At 47.9% G+C, this 12,445-nt stretch overlaps 1 protein-coding gene across 2 annotated transcripts in view; it reads left to right on the top strand.

Moving 5' to 3' along the window:
- LRP11 (LDL receptor related protein 11) overlaps positions 1-12,445 on the top strand; it is an 83,795-nt gene that overhangs the window by 17,615 nt on the left and 53,735 nt on the right. The window lies entirely within an intron of this gene.

Here is a 12,445-nt window from a genome sequence, read left to right as displayed (position 1 = left end):
TAGTGATGGGGGATTTTAACGCAGTATTGAATACCAATATGGATAAATTCGGCATGACAGGGGGAGGTGTAACAGCTTTTGGCCATCTGGTTGCTGAAATGGGTTGGCGGGACATATGGAGGGATAAACATCCAAATAGCTTTCAGTATTCTTGTGCGTCTTCCACATATCAGTCTTTATCCAGGATAGACTTAATCTTGTGCTCACCGGCAGCGGTACCATTTGTAGCCCAGATAGAATACTTGCAAAGAGCGTTATCGGACCATTCTCCTTTGTTAATGAAGGTAGAGACGGAGGGGAGGACAGGGCGGGGGCAAGGGTGTTGGAAACTTAATGCCTTTTGGCTAAAGCTGATAGACAATAAACAAATTTTAGACCTCATAAAGGAGTACTTTCAGTTCAACTCAGGAACGGTACCGCAAGAGATACTGTGGGACGCGATGAAGGCGTGGCTGAGAGGGGTGTTCATCCAGCACATTTCAGCAGTAAAAACACGGTCTAGACAATTAGGAGAAGCGCTGTTGGAAAGGGTAGAGGAGACAGAAAGGCTGCATATAATAGATAACACAACAGACACATTGAAGCATTGGGTGGAGGCGCAGCGGTTGTTAAAGCAACATCAGTTGGAGAGGGCAGATAACAAAAGGATGTTTTTAAAATGGCAATATTATGAGGAGGGGGAAACCACTGGACGGTTACTGGCAAGGATGGCGCAGGCTCAGAGGGAGAATAATTACATACACACCATTAAAGGGGAGGGGGGGAAGTTGGAGACTGATACAGGACAGATTTTGAAAGTGTTTCAGCAGTTCTACTCGGATTTGTATGCCTCTAGGGCAGAGCACACGCCTCAGCAGCTGGAAGAGTATATAGGGGAGATAGAATTTCCTAGGTTGGGGGGGGAGGAGAGAGGGACATTGGAGGAGCCAATATCTCTGGAGGAAATACAGGCGGCTATAGGGATACTAGCCAGTGAAAAGGCGCCGGGGCCGGATGGTCTTCCGGTGGAAGTTTTTAAGGAATATGGGGAGGAGCTTGCGCCGCAGTTACTGGCCACTCTTTTAGATAGCTTCAATAGGGGGCGGCTTCCAGAAACAATGTATGAAGCGACTATAGTAGTTCTGCCTAAAGAGGGGAAGGATCCTCAACTCCCGGGCTCTTATAGACCAGTTTCACTGCTGACGGCGGATATTAAAATCATGGCGAAAGTATTGGCGCTTCGACTAGCTAAAGTAGTAGCTGGGGTGGTACACGGAGATCAGGCCGGTTTTATGCCATCCAAATCGACGGCGGTGAATCTGAGACGGCTGTTCTTGAATCTACAAGTTATGCCGGATAATCGTGGGGGGAGAGCCATAATGTCCTTAGATGCGGCCAAAGCATTCGATTGTGTGGAGTGGAATTATTTGTGGTCAGTTCTGGAAAAAATGGGATTTGGCCCTAATTATATAAAATGGGTAAAATTGTTGTATGTAGCCCCGACAGCAAAGATAAGGGTGAATGGGGTGTTATCGGATCGGTTTGCGCTGGAGCGGGGAACGCGTCAGGGATGTCCATTGTCCCCATTGTTGTTTGCGTTGGCGGTGGAACCCTTGGCGTGTGCAGTGAGACAACATGAACATATTCAGGGGTTGAGATATGGGGGGGTGGAGGAAAGAATTGCATTATACGCAGATGATATGCTGCTATTCATGGCGGATACCGAACGCACATTACCGTTAGTGATGGCCCTAATTAAGCGGTTTGGGAAATATTCAGGACTACTCATTAATTGGTCAAAATCGGCCCTAATGCTCATGGACCCGGGGGATATCCAGAATGGGGAAGAGGAGGTGGAGGTACCTGTGGTTACGGAGTTTAAGTATTTGGGGGTGAGGGTGACGGCGAAAGTACAGGATTATATGTCCCTTAATGTAATGCCACTGTTAACAAAGATAAAAGCCAAAGTAGAGGCGTGGAATAAGTTGCCCCTATCGGCTCTGGGTAGGACAAATTTGATTAAAATGATCCTTATGCCCCAGGTGTTGTATGTCCTACATAACTCACCGGTATGGATCCCCAAATATTGGTTCAGGAGATTGCATAACCTTTTTAGGGACCTAGTATGGAAGAAGGGGGTACCTAGGATTAAACTGGAGAAATTACAGCTGCCAAAGGAGGAGGGGGGCCTGGCTGTTCCCAATGCTTGGGTGTATTATTTAGCTGCCCAATGTCAACATTTCTGGGGGTGGGAGCAGGAAGAGACATGGGGGTCCAGTGCGCGCATCCTATCATATCTGGGGGGGGGGGAGAACCCGTTGGCAGGACTGGAAGCGCACAGATATAAACAGATGGCGAGTACCAGACCCACTCTGCTTCTCATACATAAGGTGTGGTGGCAGTGCAAGCAATTGCTGGGGATAGGGGAGTGCACTAAATATACACCGCTCTGGAGAAATGCTTATTTGGGGGAATTGGGTAAATTGGAAGGGATGCAGGGGTGGGAGCAGCAAGGCATAATACGGTTGAATCAGTTGTACGAGGGAGACATACTCAAATCTTTTCAGCAAGTAAGGGAGGAGTTTCAACTGGACTCCCGCATGTTCTATCAGTACCTGCAGATTCGGCACGCTGTGCAGACACAAGCGGCCAGTGTGGACCTGACAATGCATGCCGCGGGGGTGTTGGAGCATATTGCAAAGGCAGTAACATCAAAAGGATTAATCTCATTGGTTTATCGCAGGTTGTTGGTGGAACATCTGGGAGATCCTATGGCACCAGTGAAAGCTGCATGGGAGAGGGATGTGGGTCCTATTACAACAGACCACTGGGAGGCGGTATTGGCAGCAACATGTACCTTGTCCATTAATGTAGCACAACGAAGATCGCAGTTGTTTCTGATACATAGGGTGTACAGGACCCCGTGGGTGCTGAAACAAATGGGATTAAGAGCGGATGTAAAGTGCCCTAGGTGCCCGGAAGAAAAAGCAGACATCCTTCATATGTTCTGGACATGCGGGAGGCTGGGGAGTCTGTGGACGGAAATATTGGAACTAGTGGGGAGAGTGTTTGAGGTACAGATCCCATGGGATCCTGTAGTAATGCTGCTAGGGTATGTTGGAGATTTGGGGGGAGATAGGATGTCAGGGTTGGCAATTGCTAAAATACTGTATCAAGTTCGGAAAGGAATTGCAAAGCACTGGCTGGATGCGGAGCCACCATCAAAACAAGAAATCATAGGGGCACTTAACTCACAGGTTCTGATGGAGTATAGGATATACTCCAAGAGGGGGTCCAGGGTCAAGTTCGACAAACAATGGGCTAGGTGGATTGATCAATCTGGGTATGCTTCTGTGGAGCTAATGACAATAAGGCAACAAGTGCAGGTATAGAGCCACTGAGGGGAGAGGATTGGAAAAGTGGTACTGAGGAGATCGGCTGGGGGGGATACAGGGGGGAGTTGGGGGGAAGGGAATGTTTGGTTAAATGTAAAGAATTGGGTCTGTCGAAAATTGCTTGTACACTGTATGAGAACGTACAATGACCTGTAATAATGTGGAGTTTTGTTGAATAAAATTGAACTGATTAAAAAAAAAAAAGATGCCAAAATCCCCAGCAAGATCGTCAGCAATGCTCTGACTGGGGATTCATCTACTGGAGAAACCCCTGATATCACTGACCATATATGGGCAGTGATGTCAGGGGCTATAAATAACGGAATTCCGGGCCAGAGCATAGTAAACTCTCTAAATATCATCCTATAGTGTCTTTATTCACTAAACATCTGCTATTTTGTGAATATGAAACACCATTTGATAATATTTAGAGTGCTTTTTCCTCTGCTGGTGCCTTCAGAGCGGTAGACACTCTTTGTAGACAATCTCTACTCTGGCTAATAGATGAGGGTCCTGAATGGGGGATCCTCTATTAACTAAGAATTCTCTGATAGGGTATTTGAAAGTGGGTATAAAATAGGGCCTTGTTATTTTCCAAACAGCGACCATCCGACTCTCCACCAAACGCAGATATCGGGGAAAAGAAGGATCGGCATGTTGAATTTCAACATGCTCAATCTTTTATTACCAAGGGAGATAAGATGCTGTTAGATGTGTCTGGCAGCAGCTTCTTGGCCTCTCCCCTTTGACATAAACATGCGTTTGGCTGAGAGTGCATGTTGATTGTGAAGACATAACTGTTTAAAGAGGATCTGTCACTAGTTTAGTAATGCACAATTTCCTAGCTAATCTAATAGGCGCTGTCACACTGATAATGCGAGTGAAAATTGTGTCCCAAAAAGTATAGTATTTAAAGTTATGAACTTTTTTCTAAATATGCAAATGAGGCTATACTAGACAAGTGGGTGTCAACACCAGCAATTCTCCTGAGGTGGAGCTACAGTACCTCACAGCCTCTGACACTGTCCTATCAGCATGAAGCTGCTTCACACAATGTCAGAGAGTGAGGCTGGTGGGAAGGGGGATCACTTCAAATATCTATATCTCAGACTGTGGACCACCTAGAACAGTGGTTCTGGGGGCATATGAAAGAAGAGATCGCAGAATCGCAGCTGTGAAACAACCGGAGATATCACCAATTGAAAACACAGTCGGGAATGGAAGCGGTGTACTATATGATCACACTGTGTTGCTGGGCAGGAAAGGGGAAAAGCTGTATGCTGATTGGACAGCGTCAAACAGAAAAAATTTACACCGCCCAGAGTGAAAAGAAAGTCACCTCCTATTTGGCTATTAGAACCACATTAGCAAATTTGGAAAAATGCTCAAAATTTTGCAATTAATAAACGTTTTTGAAAAAGAATTACACTGTATTTATCAGCATCATTGTTTCTATTAGATTAGTTAGGAGATAGGGAATTAATAAACTGGTGACAGATCCTCTATAATGTGTATGGCCACTTTAAACAATACAGTCAGCCCTCTAACGCAGTTCTGCAGAGAATTTGTACTAGTTTTACTTACCCTAGTGAGGCTCATAAACTAAATTCCCTATCTGTATATTTTTGGAGTGTAGGAGGAAATAGTAGTACAGGCAGGAGACCCAAGCAAACACGGGGAGATCATACAAACTCTATGCAGATGTTGTCCTTGGTTTAATTCAAACCCAGGACTCCAGTTCTGCAAAGCAACAGTTCTAACCACTAAGCCACCCTCGTTCTGTGCCGACCATTGTAACTTGTGACAATTACTCTATAGAAAACTATTAATTGGTTTGGAAAAAAATGAATGAAAAATAATCAGATAACAATACAGATCAAGTTCTTACAATTAAGAGTCAAAGAGCTGCTGGCAGCTGGCGAGTCACTTTTTATGTTGAGGATAGGAACTATTTAAAAAATAAAATGGACTCATCCTCAACTGATGTCCAAAGGAGCAGCTTGTCCTGGCATAGGTAGAAAGCAGTACAGTGTATAAAGCACAGGCAGAGAACAGGACAATACATGTAGTACTGTACTTAACCTCAGAGAGGTGCTACAATCAGTGCAGGCACTTCAGTAATACAGCCCCAATGTGATGCACTTTACCAGTAAAATGTCCACACTGCAAATCGGCATTTCCAGACTTTGCCAAGTGTAGGCCACTTGTCCCTGACACATGCAGGACCTTCTGGCTCGGAGGGTTGAAGAATAGGTAAGGGACACCTAAGTGACAGAAAGCATATACTCAGGCTTTAAAAAATATATATTAGTAGGTTTAATTTCAGTCCTATTAAAATTTACTGTTCACATCTGTGTACAGATACAGATATCAACAATAAGTGTATTAATAATGTATTATAACATAGAGTAGTCTTCTGCACTATATTTTCAGTCCAAAATTATGGCAACTTGATGGAAAGGAATGTTTTCTTTTTTTTTTAACATTTAATTTATTGCATGATGCATACTAATGGAATGTCTTCGTTTTTATCCATTATTTTTTCTATTTAATGGATCAGTTTTTTCCTACTCCACATGCAGATCACTAAAAGGAAATAAATAAACAAATACAGAAAAAGATAGATCTGTTAATAACAGATGCCAAACTAAATCGAACGGAAGGTAAAGTTTCCATTAGCCAGATACGTAAAGAAAATACTGAAACTTTACCTTCCATTTGTTTCAGTTTGTCATCCGTTCTTGCATCCGTTTCTGTTAAATTTGACGGATAAGTTAAAACTGGAAGAGCCAATGCAGATGTGAACATAGCCTAACAGGACACATTATACTCCTGGACTGTCAGGAGTCTCTGACATTGAGGAGATCTCCTGGACTCCTGGCAAGCAAGCAAGTTTCCTACAAAGGAGGCTGGTAGTCGCCAATTGTCTGAACGCAGATGTGAACTGAGCCTTGTGTAGACCAGGGCTTCTCAAAGTGTTTCTACTGGGGTCTCACAATCAGAACACGATGAACTGACTTTCGGGCCTTACCAGTGGTCAGTGTACTGGCCAACATTTAAAATATTGCTCATTTTATCTTTTATTTGTATCCTGAAAGCAGTAAAACATTAAAATAAGCACAAAAGGTATCAAAGCTGTTGTTAAACCAGAGATTGGTGCAGTCAGAGAATGACCTATGCAGCTTATAATCACTTCTGTCAATACTTCTACCCCAGCTACGGCTGACCAACAATTGAGGGATACCTTACTGCTGTAGATTGTCAGTGTAATAAAGATCCGGGTTTATGTGGGCCCTTGGGCGACACAGACTTAGTAGGCCCCTTTGCGAAGGAATTCCCGGCGGCAGTAAAATGGCAGAATACGTCACTTTTTTTCCCTCATAAAATTTAGGCCCCCAGTTTGTACCCCCATAAATTTAGTGCCCTCTGTAGATAGTGCCACACAGCCCTCCTCCCGAGTAGTGCCATACAGCCCCTCTCCCAGGTAGTGCCACACAGCCCCTCTCCCAGGTAGTGTCACACAGCCCACTTCCTGGTAGTGCCACACAGCCCCCCTCCCATGTAGTGCCACACAGCCCCCCCTCCCAGGTAGTGCCACACAGCTCCCCACCCTGGTAGTGCCACAGAGACCCACTCCCTGGTAGTGCCGCACAGCCCCCCTCCCTGGTAGTACCAGACAGCCACCCTTCCTGGTAGTGCCACACAGCCCCCCTACCTGTAGGTAGCGCCTTTGGGGTTCCCTCTAGGAGTGGAATCCCCAGCCAGAGCATTGCTGATGCTATGGCTGGAGATTCCGCTTCAGAAGCCCCTGACATCACTGTCAATATATGGATAGTGTTGTCAGGGGCAACACCAGAGCCATAGTTCCAGGCAGAGCACTACTAGCTCTCTGCCTGGGACCAGGGGGCGTAGCTAAAGGGTCATGGGACCTGGTGCAAGAATTCCGCTTGGGCCCCCCTACCCCTCCCCAATACCACCAGACCCCTGGGCACGCTTATGCCCAGCAGCCTTGCCCGACAGACCCCCATGAATGCCCCCACAGTATAATGCCCCATATAGCTGCTCCCACAGTATAATGCCACCACACAGTATAATGCCCACCATAGCTGTCCCCAACACAGTATAATGCACGCCATAGCTGCCCTCCACACAGTATAATGCCCTCCATAGCTGACCACCGCAGTATAATGCTCCCCATAGCTGCCCCATTCAATATAATGACCCCCATAGCTGACAACCACAGTATAATGCCCCTATAGCTGCCCCCCACAGTATATTGCCACCCATAGCTGCGACATACAGTATAATGCCCCCATACAGTATAATGCCTCCTATAGCTGCCCCATACAGCATAATGCTCACATACAGTATTATACCACCATAGCTGCCCCATACAGTATGTCACGGTTTGTGGGTCTGTGGACCCCCTAGGCCGCACCGCCATAGCAGGGAGGCAGCTGGCCAAACAACAGAGCACCCCAGCAATACAAAGTCCAGCGCAAGGGTACCTGAATAGTCCAGACAGTGGCAGAGGCTTTAGCGCGGATGGAGGTGCGTGCACCAGGTTGCTCCAGACGTGGCGGATGACAGCAGGTGCAGTAGGATGCGCCAGACGTGGCAGACGACAGCAAGAGCAGCAGGACACGACTCCAATCACTGACAGGCTCAGGAACAATAACACAGCACGGGATACAGGAAACAGGTGGCAGGGCACGGGAACAACGTGAAAAGGTTAAACACTAAGGGACCATTTGCAAAAACTAACATGGGAATACTAGTAACATTCAGGCAATGAGCAAAGGGGCAGGGCCCTTCTTATAGTCGAGGGTGATCATCGGCTAATTAATAATCATTTCCATTACGGGATTCCTACGGGACACAGCGGACCGGAGCGGAAGTGAGCGCTGGCGTCTCTTGGGGTGGAGATGCGGGCCAGCGCTCACAGATCCATGGCTGTGGCCGCCGGGGGGTGAGTAATCCTGACGGTCCGCGGCCATGGATGCTACAGTATCCCCCCCTCTTACACCCCTCTTCTTGGGGCCAGAGTTAGAGAGGAACTTCTTAATGAGGGCAGGGGCATTGAGGTTCTCTTCTGGCTCCCAGGACCTCTCCTCTGGACCAAACCCCTTCCATTGCACCAAATAAAAAGTTCTTCCTCCTACTTTTTTGAAGTACATTATCTCCTTAACCTCAAACACATTGGAAGAACCGCTGGGAGCAACTGCAGAGCTAGACGTTTTTGTGTAGCGGTTGAGGACCACAGGCTTCAGGAGGGACACATGAAAGGAGTTCTGACGGTAGGAGGCAGCCGAAGCTTGTAGGAGACAGGGTTGATTTGCTGTAGGATCTCAAAGTGTCTGAGGAACCCTGGGGCAAACTTGTATGAAGGTACCTTTAGACGGATATTCCTTGAGGACAGCCAGACTTTGGTACTCAGAGGATACCAAGGCGGCTCTCTTCTTCTAGTATCTTTTGCTTCATGTGGTCGACCGCCAGCAGAATAGAGGACCGGGTTCGCTGCCAGATCTGTAGAAAGTCCCAGAATGCAGAGTCAGCTGCGAGAACCTGGGACCTAGCTGAAACAGGAAGAGGAATTCGTAGATGTTGGCCGTATACAATGAAGAACGGTGTAGAAGCAGTAGACTCACTTGTGTGGTTGTTTTATGAGAACTCGGCCCAAGGAAGAAACTGTAGCCAGTCATCATGCTGCATGGAGATGAAGTGTTGTAGATAATTCTCCATGATTTTGTTAATCCTCTCAACGACTTGACCATTGGATTGGGGAAGGTAGGCTGACGAAAAGTCCACCTTCACATCTAAGAGTTTACAGAGGGCGCTCCAGAATTTAGAGGCAAACAGAACCCCCCGATCAGACACAATAAGAAGAGGCAAGCCATGCAAGCGAAAGATGTGTTGGATGAAGAGGTCAGCCAGTCGAGAAGCAGAAGGTAGGCCGGTCAGCGGAACAAAATGAGCCATCTTCGAGAACCGGTCCACCACCACCCAGACCGTATTGCATCCAGCTATATGCTGCCAGGGAGTATTGGGCACAGGCAGAGGTTGGAGCAGACCAGCAGGTTTGGGGTGAGCAACCTTGTTGGCAGCGCACACAGTGCAGGATGAGACAAAGTCCACAATATCTTTGGGCAGCGTGTGCCACCAGAAATGCCAGGCAATCAGATCTAGGGATTTTACGAGCACCCGCATGCCCAGCCAGTTTGGAGCTGTGCCCCCAGCGAAGGATTCTCCTCCTGTCTGACAAGCGCACAAAAGTCCTCCCCGGAGGGATATCCCTAACTTGCAGTGGGTTTACAGAAAAAATACAGGACGGATCAATGATACATTGCGGAGAATCCACAGTGTCCTCTGTCTCAAACGACCTGGACAAGGCATCGGCCCTCACATTTTTGACAGCAGGACGGTAGTGGAGCACAAACTGGAACCGGGCGAATAACAGCGACCAACTGGCTTGATGGGGGTTCAGCGGTGGGAGCCGACTGGAGATAGGTGAGGTTCTTGTGGTCGGTATATATCAGGATGGGGTAAGCTGCGCCCTATAGTAGATGTCTCCACTCCTCCAGAGCCAATTTGATGGTCAGCAACTCCCGATCCCCAATAGAGTAATTGCGCTCTGCAGGAGAAAAAAAGTTTAGAATAATAGCCACATACCACTGCCTTCCCTTCGGAACCTCTCTGGAACAGAAGTGCACCTGCAACGAAAACTGTCGAGATACTTCAGGATGATGAAGGGTTGAGGCTGACGTGAAGGCACTCTCAATGCTGTTAAATACACATTCTGCCTCTGGAGTTCACACCTTTTTGGTGAGGGTAGAAAAGGGAGCAGTCAGTGAAGAGAAGTTTTGGATAAACTGCTGGTAGAAGTTGGCAAATCCCCAAAAAACGCTTTATGGACCTCAAGCCTTGAGGACGTGGCCATTCCAGGACGAACTTTACCTTCTCAGGATCCATCTTGAGACCTTGATCCGAGATGATGTAGCCCAGGAAGGGTAGAGAATTCTTCTCAAACACACTCTTCTCCAGCTTGGCATACAGGGCATTCTCCCTTAATCCCAGCAGAACTTGACGGTCATGAGTCATTGATGAGTCGTCAGGAAGGGAGAAAAAAATCTAAATGTCATCGCGATATACCACAAAACAGACAAAGAGGAGATCTCGGAAGATGTCATTGACGAACTCTTGGAAGACCGCGGGAGCGTTACAGAGACCAAAGGGCATTACCAGGTATTCATAGTGACCGTCTCGGGTATTGAATACCGTCTTCCATTAGTCACCCCGGCAGATCTGGATCAAGTTGTAAGCCCCACGCAGGTCTAGTTTAGAGAAAATCTTGGCTCCTCGTATGCGGTCAAATAGTTTGGAAATTAGTGGCAACGGATATTTGTTCTTGACTGCGTTTTGATTCAGGCCCCGGTAGTCGATGCAAGGCCGAAAAGATCCGTCTTTCTTCTTGACAAAGAAGAACCCGGCCCCGGTGGTGGATTATTGTATGAAACCCCTCTCCAGATTCTCCTTGATATAGGCAGACTTAGACTCAGTTTCTGGCAAGGAGAGGGGGTATACTCGTCCACGAGAAGGGGACACATTAGGAACCAGTTCAATAGGGCAGTCAAAAGCCCAGTGTGGGGGCAGCGTCTCAGCCTCCTTCTTGCTGAAGACATCCGCAAACTGAGAGTAATGAGGGGGTAATCATGCCAATGACAGAGGCAGAGAAGACTGGGCCGGATGGATCTGCAACAGACAGCGGTTGAGACACTTGGAGCCCCATTGGAGAACCTCTCCGGAATTCCAGTCCAGGACTGGGGCATGTAGTCGAAGCCAAGGCAGGTCCAGCAGCACAGGGTTGACGGCTTTGGGCAGGACAAGAAATGCAATTAGCTCCGAATGAAGGGCTCCAAATTGGAGCTTCAGCGGTTTGGTCTCAGATACAATTGGATCAGGCAGAGGCAGTCCATTCACTGAGGCAACAGCCAAAGACGTCTCCAGAGGGACTGTGGGCAACTGGAGAAGATCCACTTTTGGATGAAGTTAGCTTCGGATCCAGAGTCCAGATAGGCAGATACCCGGTGCGTCTTTTCGCCGGATGCTATGGTCACGGGATGGATAGTTTTGAAGAGTTTTTTCTTCAGCGCCGTATCGCCTTGGGTTGTCTCTCCAACAAATCCTAGGCATTTGGAGTCCTTTCGCTTCTGAGGGCACAAGCGCACAACATGGCCTCTGAAGCCGCAATACAGACAAAGTCCCGAAGTGCGTCTGCGTTGTTTCTCCTGGACAGATAATTTGAGCTGGTCCACCTGCATAAGCTCCTCTGGTGGAACAACTGGTGAGGGCAACAGAGATTGCTGGAAAGTAAAAGCCAGCCTGGGAAGTCTTCTCTCCCGACGAACCTCCTGGGATCGCTCCTAGATCCTCATGTCAATCCGGGTGGCGAGAAGAATGAGGTCATCCAGGGTCGGTGGCAGATCACGAGCGGCAGATCATGAGCGGCAGCTCGACTTTAATCTCGGAAGACAGTCCCTGCCAGAATGTAGCCACCAAGGGCCAGGGTGCAAAACTGAATGGCATGCTCGCCCACGGGTCTCTGGTCCCTGACGTTCCCAGATAGGATTCACCCATGCTAGGATCTGGCACTGGTTCAGAAATCCACTGCAGGTCCTCGCGTCTCCGTCGTAGTGAGGAGGTAGTGGCAGCAAGAATCGGGATTTAGCACAGGTACTGACAGGAGTTGTAGCAGGAGGAACAGCCGGAGCAACAGGAAAGGATGCTGAGATGACTGCAGCTTGTGCATCCGGCCGATGTGTAATGGCGTTCACCGCCTGGAGGAGTTGGTCCTGTCGTAATTGGCAGACTAGCATATCCACCTGCATGGCTAGTGATGTCGTCACGGTCTTTGGTTGACCAGCGGCGTCCATGGCCTGAGCGTAGTGTCACGGTCTGTGGGTATGTGGACTCCCTAGGCTGCTCTGCCGTAGCGGGGAGGCAGCTGGCCAAACAACAGAGCACCTAAGCAATACAAAGTCCAGCACAAGGGTACCTGAATAGTCGAGACAGCC

The sequence above is a fragment of the Rhinoderma darwinii genome, chromosome 4 (assembly GCF_050947455.1).
Source record: "Rhinoderma darwinii isolate aRhiDar2 chromosome 4, aRhiDar2.hap1, whole genome shotgun sequence".
In the NCBI taxonomy this organism is placed as follows: Eukaryota; Metazoa; Chordata; class Amphibia; order Anura; family Rhinodermatidae; genus Rhinoderma; species Rhinoderma darwinii.
The sequence above is the reverse complement of the archived record's forward strand: the minus strand, read 5'-3'. Positions and strand labels throughout refer to the sequence as shown.